General features: G+C 45.1%; 1 protein-coding gene across 16 annotated transcripts in view; it reads left to right on the top strand.

Annotated features, from left to right (window-relative positions):
- Positions 1-18,759, top strand: part of PCCA (propionyl-CoA carboxylase subunit alpha) — a 438,870-nt gene that overhangs the window by 336,803 nt on the left and 83,308 nt on the right. The gene's annotated exons all lie outside the window — the stretch shown is intronic.

The following is an 18,759-nucleotide window of genomic DNA, read 5'->3' as shown; positions in this document are numbered from 1 at the left end:
ATTTGGCTGCTCCACTTCGGATCCAGCTCTCTGCTATGGCCTGGGAAGCACTGGAAGATGGTCCAAGTCCTTAGGCTCCTGCACCCGTGTGGGAGACCAGAAGAAGCTCCTGGCTCCTGGCTCCTGGCTTCAGATCAGCACAGCGCCTGCCATTCTGGCCAATTGGGGAATGAACCAGCGGGTGGAAGACCTCCCTCTCCCTCTTTCTCTCTTTCTCTCTCTCTCTCTGCCTCTCCTTCTCTCTTTGTGTATAACTCTAACTTTCAAATAAATAACTAAATCTTAAAAAAAGAAATACAGCCTTTCAAAAAAAAAGTTACCCCATGAGAGGGAATGTTTTATTTACTTTCTACAGGCATTCAGTGTTGACTGTTTCCAGAGTACAGTATGGTATCTGTGAATTCATAACAATTCTAGTGATAATAAGTGCAGTGCCACTATGCATCAGATTTGGTTTAACGACAGTGCGTGTGTGAAGTCCTTTCATCTTCACAGCAACATGTGATACAGGTACTGTTATGTATGCTTCAGTAAGTCAGGCAGCTGAGCCTCAGAGGTCAGACTGCTGGTAAGAGGTGGAGTCAGGATTTTAAATGAAGCTGTTTTGCTCTGGGTTCTGGGCTATTAAAGAGCATTACGCTGTGTTGAGACAAGCCAAGTGACTTCCCTGTGATCACAAAGCTAGGTGGAAGCTGAGCAGAAACTTTTACCCGGCAGCCTGACTCCAGAGTGTGTGCATTTCTGCGCTCTGCTGTAGGCCTTTTCCATTTTCCCCATCGGAGTTTTTTAAATAGCACTTTACCTCTCATCCGTGCTTTAGACCAGTGTTGCACAAACTTCCATGTGCGCTCAGCATCAGTGGGGTTTGTTGAAGCACAGATCATTGGCCTCACCTGCAGAGTCCTCTCTGGTTTGTAGGTCTGGGCCAGATCTCTGCAGCTAATACTGATGCTGCCGGTCTGGGTTGCAGCATTTTTGCTGCCACAGAGTACCTTGGGGAGGGATGATCCAGAGTGAGCCAGGTAGGAGCCGAATCATGCAGAGCCTTGTTAATTGTGCAGCATGGACTCTGCTTTGTGTTGGGGCCTGTGGGGACCCATGCAAGAGCTTTCATCAGGGAAGTGGTGGCATAACCAGAATTGCAGCTTACTTAGAGAGAGCGACGATTTTTGGTTGCATTGTGGATAGTGGGTGGAAGAAGAAGGATGGAGGTGGGAAACAAAGGGAGAAGATGGCAGGTAGTAGAGAAGCTCTGGCCACCTTGCTTGCTTTTTAAGAACTTTTGGCCCATTGTCCCCCCCCCCCCCCTTTTTTTTTAGATTTATTTATTTATTTACAAGGCAGAGTTACAGAGGGACAGAGGGAGAGGCAGAGGCAGAAAGAGAAAGGTCCTTCATCTGCTGGTTCACTCTCCAGATGGCCACAACAGTTGGAGCTGGGCCGATCTGAAGCCAGGAGCCAGGAGCTTCTTCTGGGTCTCCCATGAGGGTGCAGGGACCCAAGGACTTAGGCCATCCTCCACTGCTTTCTCAGGCTTGATACAGCAGGGAGCTGGATCAGAAGTGGAGCAGCTGTGTCTTGAACCAGCACCCATATGGGATGCTGGCACTGCAGGCGCGGCTTTACCCGCTACACCACAGCACCAACCCCATTGTTCTCTTTTATTTTTCATTTATCTCTGGGGAACTCTTAGCCACTTAAAATGGTAAGGGGTATCAGGCAAAAGTATCAGATGATGTTTGGAAAAGCATTTGTGAAATGGGAAGTGGTTTGGAAAGCACACATATGAAGTGCTGGAAGAGCCAGGTTGTGGCACTGGGAGTTAAAGTGCCTGTGCTACCCCATCAGCAATGGTGGCATCACTGGAGCCCATGGCAGAGGAAAGCAGCATCTAGGAAGATACTCTTGGAGAAGGTTCATGTGTCCTTGGAATACAAGAGGGGCTGAGGTACTTAAAGGGGAGATCAGGAAGAGAGTCATTGAGAAAGAACCAATCCTGTTATTTCACTTAGGAGGTCAGTCAGTCCTACATGAGAGTACTGGCACTGTAAGAAAACAGGAGATTGAATTTGAGAGTGATTTATGATGAGAACTAATTTTTTTTTTAAGATTTTTTATTTATTTGGAAGACAGAGTTACAAAGAGAGGAGGAGAGACACACACAGAGAGAGATTTTCCGTTTGCTGGTTCACTCCCCAGATGGCCTCAACAGTGGCCAGGGCTGGGCCAGGCCCAAGCCAGGAGCCCAAAGCTACTTCTAGGCTCCCACATGGGTACAGGGGTCCAAAGACTTGGGACAGCTTCCTCTGCCTTCCCCGGGATGTTAGCAGGGAGCTGGATGAGAAGTGCCGCAGCCCTGTCTTGAAGCAGCGCCCTTATGGAATGCCGGTGTTGGAGAGGCTCAGCTGGCTACACCACAGCGCCGGCCCCCAGTGGTGAGAACTGGACACAGTGTGCTGGTCACTGTGTGTATGATGGGTATATAAGTAACACAAAACCCTGTCTCCCACAAATCTAATCCTGCTTTGGCTGCCTGTTTGTTTTTTCAATGTGAGTTTTTATCAGCCTTGCTTGTCATCTTAGGTAGTGATCTCCCTAAGGCAACTTTCGGAAATTGAGTCCTCCTTGGTTTTTCACACTGAGCTGTAAATGGTCTACCAATCTCTGAAAGCGGAGAGGGGAATAAGAAAGGATAGAGATTCATAATTCCATGCCAGTTCGAGATTTAGTCCATTGCTTTTTTGTTAGCATTCCCCTCCAGTGCTATTTTATGCCCTTTACAGGAGTTTTACAAGTTGTGGAAAAATATGTATAAACTAAAATTTACCATTTTGGTCATTGACATGTAGCTGTCTTCCCAACTGACACTCTACCCATGAAGCAGTAACTCTGCATTCCCTCCTTTCTGTTTGCTATTCCTGTGAATTTGACTACTGTAGGAACTTCCTCCAAGTGAAGTCATGCAGTATGTGTTTACTTACGTCTGGATTATTCCATTTAGCATAATATCTTCAAGGTTCATCCATGGTGTAGCATGTGACAGGACTTCCTTCTGAGGGCAGAATAATATTCCATTTCATGGATGCACCACATTATGTTCATCCATTCATCCACTGATGCACATTTGGGCGGTTTCTGCCTTTTGCCTCTTGTGAGTTTAGCTGTCATAAACGTGAACGTACACATAATTGAGTCCCTGTTTCCATTCTTGTGGCTGGGTCCCCAGAAGATACTTGGATCATGCATTAGTTCTTTGTTTAATTTTGGGGGGAACTGCCATGTTGTTTTCCACAGCAGCTGTACTGTTCCATGTGCCCACCAGCAAAGATGACAGCTTCTCTACATCTTTGTCAACACATGCTATTTTCCGTTTTTCAGTAACCACCATTCCAGTGGGTTTCAAGTGGGATCGCATTATGCAGCAGGATATATCTAAATGGTAACTGAAGAAGAGTTTAGAGTGCTTCTAACTACTTGTCCTTAATGCATTGGTGGCTATGGAACGAGTTCACTGTGTAAATGGCACTTTTTCATTGTAAGAAGCAACAACTTTCTTGTATATGCTTTTTCAAACTTAGTCTCTCAACTTGTTCTCTCCTTGATCTGTATAAAAATCACATACAGTTCTTGGGGAGGGAGTCGTGGCACAGCAGGTTAAGCCACCTCCTGCAATGCCAGCGTCCCTTATGAGTGCTGGTTCCAGTCTCAGCTGTTCCCCTTCCAGTGCAGCTCCCTGCGAATGCTCCTGGGAAAGCAGCAGATGATGGCCCAGTGCTTGGGTCCTGTCACTCATGCGGAGGATGGAGTTCCTGGCTCCTGGCTTCTGCATCACTCAGTTCCAGGCATTAGGATCGGGTGGATTGTGAAACAATGGACGGAAGGCTCTCTCTTTTTGTCTCTCTCTGTCTCTCTCTGTCTCTATCTCTATCTCTATCTCTATATCTCTCTAGAATTCTGCCTTTCAAGTAAATAAAATAGATCTTTAAAAAAAAAAAAAAACTGCACACAGTTCTCACAGACTCTGCTGTTGCTGCCAGGTAATAAATACCTGGTGTTCTATTTGGGAAAAGTGGTTAAAAGTCTGGTTCACTGTGGTATCCCAAGCAGTGAACCCTCTCCTCCCTGACCTCACTTTGACCTCCACCTGAGCGACCTCTGCTGGGGAAGAGGAGAGCGTTGCTTGCTGCTCGCCTGCTTTATTCCCGCTCGCACGCGTCACTGCTCTCCGAGGTCTCTCAGAAGTTGCAGTAAGTGTGAAGATGAGAAGTTGGTGGCAGTAGAAACAGGGTGACTGGGCAGCTGTCACCTGGCATGCGTGCTTCTGGAGCAGAGCAGATGTCCAAAGTAGGCTGGTAGCTTCCGGACATTTGTGTAGGTGGGGAGATTCCTGCTGTGTCTTTCCAGTTGGCTTCAGCCTCCTAGGAGACCCCTGTGTAGACCCCTGTGTTGACTCGGATGTTCTGGTTGAGCAGGGTCTGGCTGGCTTCCCTTCCACACAACCCACAAGCAATACTTAGAAGTCTTTGCCTCAGCAAACCCACAAAGAACAGACCTGTCCCTGGCTGTGTCACCGTCTGAGGCTTGCAGATCTGCCCTGGGCTCCCACAGGCCACAGGAAAGACGTGGAAAAGGACGTCACTTCCACTTAGTTCACGCATTCAGCCTGATTCTCGGCCTAGCAAGTCCACCTCCTCTAATTTTTCAGTGTTCTTATATTCTTTTGAGCTGGAGGACAGTGGCTGGCTTCATCGTTGCTTAGTGTGCTTTACTGGATGGCCTAGCCACCATCTTATTTAAGAATGTGTGGATACTTAGCACCTATTTCTTTTTACCTTTTAATCCCTGGGATTATGTGAGAGGTAGCACTTGTTCCTCTAGTAAGATGCTGAAATAGTTGGGGATGCAGCATACCTCTGCTGTAGGAATTAGCTCCTTATTGATCCGGTCATTTCCCTGGTTTTCCTTGGTAAACCTCAGGGCATCCAGATTATCCACTAATTTCCTTAAAAATAAAGTAGATTTTGGCACATACCTTCATTTGTATATGAATTTCAAGGGTTACCAATTTCCTTTAATTATTTTAGTTACCTGTTTGCTGTCTGATTTGATTTTGAGTTCACACTGCCTCGTTGAGTTCCTAGCTCCAGCAAGGCATCAATAACTAGATGGGTGGATGGATGGATGAGTAGTCGTCTCGCATTTTGGAATTTCAGAAATATATTTTGTTTATATTTTCATTTTAAGAAGACTTAGATTAGCCATGTTTATAAGACAGCCTCTTAGCTGTCTTACCAGTTCTCTTCAGTTCCTGGCCTTCCTGCATTTGTGCTGTCTCCTACTACGCGGTGTGGCTGATGGATTGCTGTAGGCGCAGAATCACCCTAGTGTCTGGGCGAGCAGAGAGAAGTGAGGGCCGAGGCCCTGCCTGCAGAGGTTTCCTTCCGGTCCGCCCTGTGCCTTTCCTGTTTGCCTCCACTTGCTCTGGGCAGTACCTAAGAGGTTTTAGGCCAACAGTACCACCTATTGATAGGTGTGGATGGTTGCTGGTAGGTAAGAAAAGGAGCCTGCCTCTGGCTAAGAGTGATCTCCTGCCCAGGGGTTTGTGCACGTCACTCTCTCCTGGTGTTGTTCATATTCCTTGCTCAGGGAGGTTTGCGTTGTACAGTCTCCTTCTCTGATACATCCGCCTAGCCTCTTATGTACTTTTTCTCTTCTGACTTCCAGAAAATCACACTGTTAGGAAGAATCCTAACCTTGTTGATAACCATCGGTAGGGAGCTAGTAATGCGTCTCTTTGAAAGGAAGGGAGGTCATATGTTTTGAAGTGAAATGAAGCCTAGTAAAGGACCAGGAACATAAACATTGAGTGGTCTTGGAAATAATTAAAGGTTCTCTTTAGAATTCTCTCATTTAATTTTTTTTCCATTTATTAATTAAAACAAGGCTTCCTTAAATACTCTAATTCAAGGACAATAAAATGATAATAATTTGTTTATTTTATATTGTACATTTACCAGTAGTATTTTTCTGCTTTCTGTAGAGTCTGTCAGTATTGATGTTTATTAAGCAGATCTTCATGATCTGACATGAGAACCTAACAGTCATTCCCCATCTTTCTTTTGTGGGAAGATGTATTCCAGTTTCCATGTTACCAGTTTGGGCTGGGACACTAGCATCCCGCACCTGAGTACCTGGTTTTTTACCTGACTCCTGACTCCAGCTTCCTGGTGATGCAAACCCTGGGGGCAATGGAGGTGACTCCAAAGTGGCTGTGTTCCTGGAGCCGCCCTTGGGAGGCACCTGGAATGAGTTTGACTCCAGGCTGTGGCTCGGCCCAGTCCCAGCTGTTCTGGCATTTGGTTGGGAAGTGAACTAAGTGGATGAGAGCTCTTTCTTTCTGTCTCCCTACTTAGCTAACTAATTTATTGATTTTTAAAATTGTGGAATAAAACAGCCTTGACCAATAGAAATATAAGCTCTTTATGTATAATTTTAAATTTATTAACCACATTGAAAAATAAGAAACAGAATTAATTTTAGTAATACATTTAACCCAATGTACCTAATATGTTACCATTTCAACACAGAATAATACAGAGGATTCTAATATGGGACCAGAAACAGCAGAGACTTCTCTGCAAGCCTGCGATACGACAGTGTTTTAAACAGTGGGACAGTTAAGTGGAATTAATGCTGTTGAACTAGAAAGTTGTATTTAAGCAGAAATATGTATTGCACTATTTCAATGTTTAACTTAAAATTAATTAAAAGTTAATAAAAGTGCTATGTAACTTCTGCCACATTTCAGGTTGCCATGTGTGGCTGGTAGTTACTGAGTTAACTCCACAGGCAAACCTTTCATAAACCAGAGTGTCTACGGATGGAAAAAACCCACAATACATAGTGGTCTTTTTAGTATCCCCTCCATGTGTCAATCTTAGTTTTGGGTTTTTTTTATCATTTAAAACTAGGAATAGAAAAATAAAGTTCATTTTTAAACAGAATATAAATTCATCATCTAGTTAACAAGTTCAAAATTTAGAGCATTAATAGACAAGTGGAATTGCTTCCTGCCTGTGTCATAGAATCAAAATGCTGAAACAAAACATAAAATGCTGATTTCTCTTCAGCTCGTATAAATCTTTCGTTTTAAAACATAAGGTTTGCTGTGTCCTGTACGTGTTGAATTCATGAATTCTAGAACCTTTGTAGTGTGGTACATGCTAGGTGAATGGAACTTTTTTTGTTATTACTATGCTGTACTCTCTTCCTGTGAAATAATTTCTTTTAACCTTGAAAGAGGCTCTTCAATTCTACTTTGAACAATTCAGATAGTTTTCCATTTCTCACAAGGTAATTTGTCTACTGGGATTTAATATATTGTTTCTTGTTAGCATTTTACATACTAGATTTTCATTTTGCCTGGTCACGTTGTTTGAACATTTGCAAGCAGAGCAGACTAACTGCTACTGGCCTGTTTCTTTGTGTGGCATGATTTCTTCTATCCACCTGCTCACAGCAGGTTGTCTTCAGGCCTGAAGAGTAGCTAAATACTTTTGAAAATATCTTGAGATCCTGCTAAGGTCTAACAATTTCTACATTTGTGTGATGTGAAGCTATTCATGGTGTACCTTTGAAGACTTTTTTCTTTTGATTTCTCATATTCTTACTTAAATATTTCCAAGGGATGAGAAATTTATTAAAAATCAGGGTACAGAGCTGGTTGCAGGATGGCTGCATTCTGTTATGAATAGGTCATTGACAGGCAGCTAAGTGGAACTAATTTTCCATGTTAAAGCAGACAAATTTGGAATAGTGTCACATGAATCTCATGTTATTTCCTGAAAAGTCCCAGGTTAAATGGATTACTTGAGAATTATTGGGGTATTAAATAGATTATATAACATGATGACTTAACATGCCTAGTGGCCCTGTGTAACGTAGAATATTACAGAATGACGCGAACGTGGTAGGGGAGGTATTCTTGTATTTGCTGACTCTGTGATTGTCTGTGGTGTTTTTACAAATGCTCATGACATGAGAATTTGAGTAGATTTTAAAAGTTTCACCTTCACTTTCCTTTTTTGATGAAAAGAAATTGCTTTTTCATATCTCCTTAGAGAAAAGAAAGTTAAAAATAAGTATTTCCTTACCTTTTTTTTTTTTTTTTTTTTATCTTTTATGTAATGAATATAAATTTCCAAAGTACGACTCATGGGTTACAATGGCTTCCCCCCCCATACCGTCCCTCCCACCAACAACCCTCCCCTTTCCCACTCCCTCTCCCCTTCCATTCACATCAAGATTCATTTTCGATTATCTTAATATACAGAAGATCAGCTTAGTATACCTTAAGTAAGTATTTCAACAGTTTGCTCCCACACAGAAACATAAAGTGAAAAATAATAGATGATTTTTTTTAAATGATGATGAAATCAGATCAGACCTATTGTCATGTTTAATCCCAGTGAGAGTCAAGTTGGGAATTGAAAATTTCTTTCTTTTTTTTTTTTTTTTTTTTTTTTTTTACAGAAGATCAGTTTAGTGTACATTAAGTAAAGATTTCAGTCGTTTGCACCCCCATAGAAACACAAAGTGAAATATACTGTTTGAGTACTCGTTATAGCATTAAGCCTCAGTGTACAGCACGTTAAGGACCGAGATCCTACATGAGGAGTAAGTGCACAGTGACTCCTGTTGTTGACTTTACCAATTGACACTCCTGTTTATGGCATCAGTAATCTCCCTATGCACCAGTTATGAGTTTCCAAGGCTATGGAAGCCCCTTGAGTTCTCCGACTCTTATCTTGTTTAGACACGGTCATAGTCAAAGTGGAGGTTCTCTCCTCCCTTCAGAGAAAGGCACCTCCCTCTTTGAAGACCTGTTCTTTCCACTGGGATCTCACTCACAGAGATCTTTTTGCCAGAGTGTCTTGGCTTTCCATGCCTGAAATACTCTCATGGGCTTTTCAGCCAGATCCGAGTGCCTTTAGGGCTGATTCTGAGGCCAGTATTTCCTTACCTTTTTGAGATTAAATTGCTCTTAGAACTTTTTTTTTGTTTTTTGACAGGCAGAGTGGACAGTGAGAGAGAGAGACAGAGAGAAAGGTCTTCCTTTTGCCGTTGGTTCACACCCCAATGGCCGCTGCGGCCGGTGCACTGCGGCCGGTGCATCGCGCTGATCCAAAGCCAGGAGCCAGGTACTTCTGGTCTCCCATGCGGGTGCAGGGCCCAAGCACTTGGGCCATCCTCTACTGCACTCCCGGGCCACAGCAGAGAGCTGGCCTGGAAGAGGGGCAACCGGGACAGTATCTAGCACCCCGACCGGGACTAGAATCTGGTGTGCTGGCACCGCAAGGCGGAGGATTAGCCTATTGAACCATGGCGCCGGCCTTAGAGCTTTTGATAACAAATTTTAGTTTTATTCCTAATAACTATGTACAGATGTGAAGATTAATATTTTAATTAGAAAATGAAAGCAAGGGGCTGACATTTTTGCCTGTACTTCATCAGTGCACACACACACGTGTTTGGAAATAATTTTCCTATGTTTTCAGTCATAAAATAGGTGTTCTCCATGTTTGAAACATGCTTCTCCCACCTGCCATCTCTCAGTAGCAATTATTTTGTACTGTGTGCAGGTGATTCCTCTGGAGTCATCAAATGTAATAGGAAACCATCGATTTAGGATGCACAGAATACGTAACTTTAGAATAAGTGGAGGGTGGTATAGAGGTTGGTAGTTTTTTTTCTAAAGAAGTAGGAAATGAAAGTAATTGTTAACCATTTCCTCTTCACATTTCTGAAAACTCAGTCACAGTTACCCGTCTTAGAAACAAGCTCACTAGCAGAACAGAAATGGCTCCTTTCAGAACTTTTAATCACAGCATAACAGCTGGGATGTGTTTACCACGGTAGTCTGAAACACTAGTGCTAACGTAAGTCGCCTGCTTTTGTACTGTTGTGGTGGAAGCCTAGCAGTTCTTCGTTTCGTCTTCTGTAGCGTGCGCTTCTGTAGTGTGGGGTAATGGGAAAGGTGTTTCTGACCTTGCCCTTCAGGCTTCCTCCCCATACACACCTCTTGTCCTCTACCATCTGTTAACTAGAAAACCATGTTTTAGTGGCTGCCAAAGGAAGAGAACTTTGAAAAGTATAAATACTGATTGCAGTAAATGCGGAAAATAATGCAAGCAGCTGCACTGGAGGCCGGCCGATAAGTCAAACGCATGGTAATGGCCTGTAAGCATATTACCAAGTTGGAGATCAGTGGGGGGAAGGGAAAACTGTTGCTATTTCTTCCTCTTCTGTTCATGACAGTACTTTTAAAGGTGAAATTGCCTCTGATTTTATTATCCTGGGAAGATATTTTTGGAAACCTGATTTATTGTTTGGTGAATGTTTTTGCTTTTTTTTTTTTTTTTTTTTTTTGTAAGTGAGCAACCTTGCTAAGTTTATATGCATTTGATTCAAATAAACGTTGAAATCAGCTTATTAATAAAATCTCAATTGTAAAATATTCTTTTCTTTAAAGAAATATAAAGGAGTACATTTTGTAAATGTTGGAACAGTCTGTCAAAATAGGAAAAGGAGGGGAAGGCGCTGTGGTGCGGCGGGTTAACGCCCTGGCCTGAAGCGCTGGCATCTCATATGGGAGCCGGTTCTAGTCCCGGCTGCTCCTCTTCTATTCTGGCTCTCTGCTGTGGCCTGGGAAAGCAGTAGAAGATGGCCCAAGTCCTTGGGCCCCTGCACCCTCTTGGGAGACCCGGAGGAAGCTCATGGCTCCTGGCTTCGGATTGGCGCAGCTCTGGCTGTTGCAGCCAATTGGGGAATGAACCATCGGATGGAAGCCCTCTCTCTTTCTCTGCCTCTCCTTTCTCTGTGTAACTCTGACTTTCAAATAAATAAATATTTAAGCCGGCGCCGTGGCTCACTAGGCTAATCCTCTGCCTGCAGCGCCGGTACCCCAGGTTCTAGTCCCGGTTGGGGCTCCGGTTCTGTCCCGGTTGCTCCTCTTCCAGTCCAGCTCTCTGCTGTGGCCCAGGAGTGCAGTGGAGGAAGGCCCAAGTGCTTAGGCCCTGCACCCGCATGGGAGACCAGGGGAAGCACCTGGCTCCTGGCTTCAGATTGGTGCAGCATGCTGGCCGTAGCGGCCATTTTGGGGGTGAACCAATGGAAGGAAGACCTTTCTCTCTGTCTCTTTCTCTCACTGCCTAACTCTGCCTTTCAGAAATAAAATAAAATAAAATAAAATAAATCTTTTTAAAAAATAGGGAAAGGAATTTTTTAATTGTGAAGTTCCACTTAAAAATAGGATCAAGGAATAAAATATTTAGAAAAAATATTAATTAAAATTATTTTTATGTTCTTTTAAAAATTATTTATGTATTTATTTGAGAGGCAGAAAGACGAGATCTATCCACTGGTTCACTCCTTAAATACGCACGACAGCTGGAGATGGCCACGCTGAAACTAGGAAACTGGAACTCAGCTTGTCAGGTTGTCAGTTCATATTTGTTATGAAATGTGATGGACTCATTGTAGGTACTGAGTAATTTTTGTGAATCATAAAACCTAATTGTCTAAGTTCTTGACTCTGGGAAAAGTATATATTCCTCTTAGGAATGATAGACATAAACACAATTTTTTTTAAAGATTTTATGTATTTGAGAGATAGAGTTACAGGCAGACAGAGGGAGAGACAGAGAGAGAAAGGTCTTCCATCTGCTGGTTCACTCCCCACATGACTGCAACAGCCAGAGTGAGGAGAGAGCTGGATCAGAAGAGGAGCAGCTAGGACATGAACTGCTGCCCATATGGGATGTTAGCACCGCAGGCAGAGGCCCAGCCCACCACACCACAGCTCCAGCCCCATAATTCCAATTTTGAATTAAATTTCATTTCATGTTTTCCATCATGTCAGTCCTGATTGCCAAGATATGTCAAGTTTTGTCCCCCCTCTCCTTTCCTTCCTTCCTTCTCTATAGATCATGTTAGTGTGGTAAAAATAACAAGGCTGGGATCCATGCTGTGGTTCAGCAGGTTCAGCCGTCATGGGCAACACCAGCATCCTATAATGGAGTGTGTTCTGAGGTCTGGCTGCCCCGCTTCTGATGCAGCTCCCTGCCAGTGTGCCTGAGAAAGCAGAAGATGGCCCATGTGCTTGGGTTCCTCCACCTGCCTGAGAGGCTCCTGGCTTCAGTTTGACCCAGACCTGGCTGTTGTGGCCATTTGGAGAATGAACCAGTAGATGGAAGATGGATCTATTTTTCCCCTTCTCCCCATAATTCTTTCTTTCAAATAAATAAATCTTTAACAAAAAAGGAAAAAAGGTCATTATATATGTAATTGTGACATGCTTTAAAATGAATGCCACGTTAAAGGTGATTTAGTAGTTCTTACACCTGTGGTTACACATTCATTGGTACAATTTAATTGTGTTTTATTTATTTATTTTTGTTTTTTGACAGAGTTAGACAATGAGAGACAGAGAGAGAAAGGTCTTCCTTTTTCCATTGGTTTACCCCCAAAGTGGCCGCTACGGCCAGCATGCTGCGCCGATCTGAAGCCAGGAGCCAGGTGCTTCCTCCTGGTCTCCCTTGCGAGTGTAGGGCCCAAGGACCTGGGCCATCCTCCACGGCACTTCCGGGCCACAGCAGAGAGCTGGACTGGAAGAGGAGCAACCAGGACAGAATCTGGTGCCCCAACCAGAACTAGAACCTGGGGTGTCAGCACTGCAGGTGGAGGATTAGCCTAGTGAGTCGCGGCGCCGGCCCTAATTATGTTTTAAATGTAAAACTCTGAGTTATTAGGGGCCAGTGTTGTGGTGCAGTGGGTTAGGCTGCAGCCTGCGACACCAGCATCCCCTATGGGTGCCAGTTTGTGACCCCACTGCTCCACTTCATATCCAGCTTTCTGGCAGTGTGCCTGGGAAGGTGGTGGAAGAAGATCCAAGTGCTTGGGCCCCTGATACTTACACGGGAGACCTGGATGGAGGTCTGGGCTCCTGGCTTCTGCCTGACCAGACTCCATTCTGGCCATTTGGGCAGTGAACTAGTGGATGAAAGATCTGACTTTCTCTTTGTCACTCTTTCTCTCTAGCTCCGCTTTCAAATAAATAAATAAATTTTTTAAAAAATCTAAGTTCTTAAACCATTTTCCATTTTTCATATTTCAGACTTCAGTTTCTCCCAGGAAAAGACACAATAATACTGCTGTGTAGAGACCACTTCATAGAAGGGAATGCCTAGTCTGTCCTAGGCAAGGATCGAGACTCCATAGATACAGCAGGGAACAAGACTTATTCTCATGAGGGCTTGTAGGTATTAATCATGTAGCACATACCCCAGTAACTTTAGTACTAAGAGGATGGGTGAAGTTGGATCATTGGGAAGAGAAGGTGATTGGAGGGGCAGCTTTAGCTGGGATGCTGAGCAAGTCCTCCCTGGGTAGCCAGTGTTGAGATGGGGCCTGTGAGGAAAAGGGGCCAGCCATGTGGAAGTCAGGGAGAAGGCACAGGCAGATTATAGAGGCTCTGAGACAGGGCCAAGCTTGTTTGGTGAGCGAGTAAGTGGCTCAGCAGTTTAAGAAGCCATTTATGGGGGCTGGCGCTGTGGTGTAGCTGGTAAAGCTACTGCCTGCAGGGCCGGCATCCCATATGGGTGCCGGTTCAAGTCCTGGCTGTTCTACTTCAGATCCAGCTCTTTGCTATGGCCCGAGAAAGCAGTAGATGGCCCAAGTGCTTGGGCCCCTGCACCCACGTGGGAGACCTGGAGGAAGCTCCTGGCTTCAGATCAGCCCAGCTCTAGCAGTTGCAACCACTTGGGGAATGAACTAGCAGATGGACGACCTCTCTCTCTCTCTCATTTGAGAGAATGTGGCTCAAGTTCTAGCATCACTTCTGACCCAGCTTCCTGCTAATGCACACCCTTGGAGCCCTCAGGTGGTGGCCCAAGTGCTTGGTTGAGACCCTGTCACCCATGTGACATTGGGTTCTAGGCTCCTAGCTTCCGCCTGGCCCAGGCCAGGCTGTTGTGAGCATTTGGGAGTGAAACAGCAGATGGAAAATCTCTTTCTTTCTCCTTCTGTCCTCCCTCCACCCACCCCGCCCCACTTTGAAATACAAAATACAAGAGGACCTTTAAAAGCATGATCAAGTAGGTGTTGAGCTGGGGTTGGGGGTTGGGCAGGGATCTGGTTGGAAGAATGCAGATGGAAAAGGGAAGAGGACCACAGACTGACTTGTGGGGCCCCAACCAGAGAAATTGAATGGAGAGCTAAAGCCAGCAAAGGGTGCCAAGAAAGAGCTGCCAGGGAAGTAGGAGAAAAGCCGGCGCCTGCGTTGGTCTGAACGCCAGCGGAGCACGTGTGTGACCAAGGCAGTATTTGCTGTTAGCGTGCTGACGGGCAAGGTGTTGACCAGCAGACACGGCAAGATCCAGGTCGTTGGTGACCTGGGCTCTCTTCAGGTGTTCTCCATTGCACTTATTTGCTCATCTGTTTTTCTAGTTCAGTCTTCATTTCTGAAATCACTGTTTTTCCTATTTTTAATTCTTTCCGAAAGTTTGTCTTTTCATTTCTCAGGAGATGTGTCTGGTTTCCTTAGATCTTGTAATGTATCTTGCATCCTTCAGTTGTGGTTTCATCTGTGGAGTGGGCATGTCTTCTGGTTATGTAGTTCTTTTTTAAAATATTTATTTATTTGAAAGGCAAAAGGCAAAGTTAGAGAGGGAAGGATGGAGGGAGGGAGAGAGAGAGAGAGATCTTCTATCTGCTGGCTCACCCCCTGAAATGGCCACAATGCCCAGGGCTGGGCCAGGCAGAGGCCAGCAGCCTGGAACTCCATCAGCAACTCCCATGCAGGTGTCAGGAGCCCAGGTACTTGGACCATCGTCCGCTGCTTTTCCAGGCTCATTAACAGTGACTTGGATCATAAGTGGAGCAACCAGTACTAGAACCAGTGCTCTGTGGAATGCCAGCATTGCAGGCAGTGGCTTAACTGATGCACCTCAATGCCAGCACCTGTTCCATCATTTTCTACACTTTCTCTTTTTCATTATAGTAAGTTTGTCTGGATTTCAGCCTTGACTGTTTTCTGTTGCTCATTTCTATTTGTAATTAGTTGTTCAGATTTTGCGGTTTTTGGGTTTTCTTTTTTTAGTGTTTACAAGGGAGGTGGGTATGGCGAAGGGGGACTTCTCTTCCTTTTGTTGCTGTCGCTATGTTGGTGAAATGTTCAAAAATATAGTGGTTGCCTGAGGTACTTGACTATTATTTAAAAACCAGCTTTATGGCGATGTAGCTTATATACTGTAAAATTCTGTGACTCTTTCTCTCTTCCCTTTTTATTTGTACCTTCTTTATATATTTCTCTGTTGTTCCTTAGTGTTGAATTTAGAGTGGTGGTTTCTTTTAACCAAGGAGGGAGTCGTGTTGCATGGCTTTAGAAGCCAAAGGAACCGTACTGTTCCCATCCTTTGGACCTTACTCCAGGTCCCCGCCTTCCCTTGAGGCTGCACCTGCCAAACCTCTCTGTGTTTCAGTTGCAGTCCTCAAAGTGACCCTCACTCAGAGTCGGTGAGTGTCTTTGTTTACTTGGGATTCTCGGGCCCGTTCAGTGCCCTGTTGCACAAGTCTTGCACAGTTGTCCCTGTTGTTTGTATTTGGGGCGCTGTGAGGATACTTTGTCACCTGGTTTTGTCTAGATACACTCTATGGGGTTTCATTTTTGCAGTTCTGGTTCTCTGCTGTTGTTCCCGGAGATCAGGCAGGATTCAGACGATATACTGTCACTGCCACCTTCCTGGAATCCAGGAGCCACTTCTAAATCAGAAGTGCTCTCACTCGGGACTGCTAAGGCTGACGGAGGCAGTGAGCTGGGCTGCCCCCGCATGGGTCAGTCTGCGTCCCGGGAGTGTGCTTGCTGCCGTCCCTGCTGCCCTAGCAGAGCACGGATGCTGCCGCGGCCAGCGCCCGGCTCACAGCCTCGGGTGTGCTTGTACCGAGGTGCTTCTTCACCACTCCGCCAGCGAGCCGGGGGAAGCTGGCAGGTCGCCTGGCCACAGTCTCTTCTTCTCCACTGCCTCTTTCTCTGGTGTCTTCACAGCGACACCTCTGACTGTCGCCAGCCAGGAAGTCTGCTGCCAGACCATCGATGAATGAGACATGTCTGAGTCACTTGATCTCTCATAGTCTGGGGAGACTGGAGAATTCCTGGTGAAGAGTGACCTTGCTCGCGTTTCTGCAGCACTGGCTTGTGTGTTGTTGGCACTCAGGAGGAGGTGCAGAAGTGTCCGTGTCCTTGTCGAGCTGTCCGCCGTTGGATGACCTGGGCTAAGTCCTGGCAGAGCTGCTCCATCCTGCACAGCCACATGTGTTGCTGGCCAGTCTTGCTCTCTGGCTACAGTGGACGCAAATTAGGTTGTTTTTTTTTTTTTAATTTTTGTCTTTGTTTCCTCATCAATAAAACAAAATTAGTATTTTCTTTCCGGCCTGTTTGCCCTTCCAGGCCTAAGGTCCTGTGAATGAGTCAGACTAGATCTGCTGTTGTCTGGCCTCCTGTCTGGACACCTGCGTTGCTACTCTCCCTGGAATCCTAACCTGCCCTCCCCCCCGCCATAGGTCCTCAACCTTACTTGAAATCATCAGTCCTTCTAGAACATAGACAGGTCACAGCCCAGTTTTTAAGTACAGGGACTGGGTAAATTATGAGTACGCTCTGCGAGACATGGCCTGGCTCTGTCATTCCTTCCCAGTTTCCCTTGCTATGCTTCTGCCCTGCAGCCACCTCTGTCTCCAGCCACACTGAGCTACTCACACCCCTTAAACTCACCATGCTGTCTCTTAATCTGAAATGTGAATAAGTTGTCTCATCAGCTGAAAGTTTCTCTTGCTTTTACCCCTTGGAGAATTCCTGTTCACTTTTCTTTCTTTCTTTCTTTTTTTTTTTTAATTTTTTGACAGGCAGAGTGGACAGTGAGAGAGACAGAGAGAAAGGTCTTCCTTTGCCGTTGGTTCACCCTCCAATGGCCGCCGCGGCCGGCGCGCTGCGGCCAGCGCACCACGCTGATCCGATGGCAGGAGCCAGGAGCCAGGTGCTTCTCCTGGTCTCCCATGGGGTGCATGGCCCAAGCACCTGGGCCATCCTCCACTGCACTCCCTGGCCACAGCAGAGAGCTGGCCTGGAAGAGGGGCAACCAGGACAGAATCCGGCGCCCCGACCGGGACTAGAACCCGGTGTGCCGGCGCCGCTAGGCGGAGGATTAGCCTAGTGAGCCGCGGCACCGGCCTTCCTGTTCACTTCTCAAAGTTACTTTTAATTGGCAAAAATTGAAAATATTTATCATATATAGTAGGTTATTTTGAAACATGTATACATTGTGGAAGGCTAAATCAAGCTAATTAGCATACAAATTACCTCACATGTTTATTTTTTATAACGAGAATACTTAAAAGTCCACTCTCAACAATTTTCAAGAATATAATGCCTTGTCGTTAACTACAGTCACTGTGTCTTGGCTTTCTTCCTCTTAACTAACTAGAATTTTATATCCTTTTACCAGTATCTCCCAATCCCCTGAACCTAAGCCACTGGTAACTGCACTTTTGTCCTCTTATCTCTGTGAACTGAACTTTTAATCATTCTGTATGGCACTGAGATCATATGCTGTTTGTCTTTCTGTTCCTCATTTCACGTAACATAATGTCCTCTGAGTTCATCCATTTTGTTGCAAACAACAGGATCTCCTTCCTTTTTTTTATTTTTTTATTTTATTTTTTTATTTTTGACAGAGTGGACAGTGAGAGAGAGAGACAGAGAGAAAGGTCTTCCTTTTGCCATTGGTTCACCCTCCAATGGCTGCCATGGGCGGCGCACTGCGGCCGGCGCACCGCTCTGATCCGAAAGCAGGAGCCAGGTGCTTCCTCCTGGTCTCCCAAGCGGGTGCAGGGCCCAAGCACTTGGGCCATCCTCCACTGCACTCCCTGGCCACAGCAGAGAGCTGGCCTGGAAGAGGGGCAACCGGGACAGAATCAGCTACATAGTATTCCATTGTGTATATTTACCAATTTTCTTCATCCATTTATTGATTAGTGGACATGTAGGTTAATTTTGTTTCTTAGTTATCTTGAATCATGCTGCACTGAACAGCAGATGAAGATGTTTCCTCAACATTCTGATTGTATTTTCTCTGGAGATATACCCAGTAGTGGGATTGCTGGATCATATGGTAGTCCTAGTTTTTAGTTTGTGTGGAATCTCTATAGTGTTTTCTATTAGGACTGTTTCCTGCTCATTTTAAAAACCCAGCTCTAGAGTGGGTGTTGACACAGTGGGGCATGTCACTGCTTGGGACATCCACGGTATGTATCAGAGTTCCAGTTGGAGTCCTGGCTCCTCTGCTTCCAACCCAGCATCCTGCTAATGCATCCCAGGAGGCAGCAGGTAATGACTCAAGTGCTTCAGCCCTGCCCACGTGGAACACCCAGATGGAGTTCCAGTCTCCTGCCTTCAGCCTGGTCCAGCCCTGGCTGTTGTGAGCATCTGGGGAGTAACCACTGCATGGAAGATCTCTTTTTGTCTCTGTTTCTATCACTCTGCCTTGCCTTTCAAGTAGAAGAAAACAAAGCGAAAAACATTAAAAAAAAAAAAAAGCCAGCTCTAATATGTATCTACACATCTTTCTTAACCTTTCTGAGCATTTAGTTGGTCTGTTTTCATATCCCATGCTACTTTGTACATTGTGTATTATGGATTTATCATAT

The sequence above is a fragment of the Oryctolagus cuniculus genome, chromosome 9 (assembly GCF_964237555.1).
Source record: "Oryctolagus cuniculus chromosome 9, mOryCun1.1, whole genome shotgun sequence".
Classification (NCBI taxonomy): Eukaryota; Metazoa; Chordata; class Mammalia; order Lagomorpha; family Leporidae; genus Oryctolagus; species Oryctolagus cuniculus.
The sequence above is the reverse complement of the archived record's forward strand: the minus strand, read 5'-3'. Positions and strand labels throughout refer to the sequence as shown.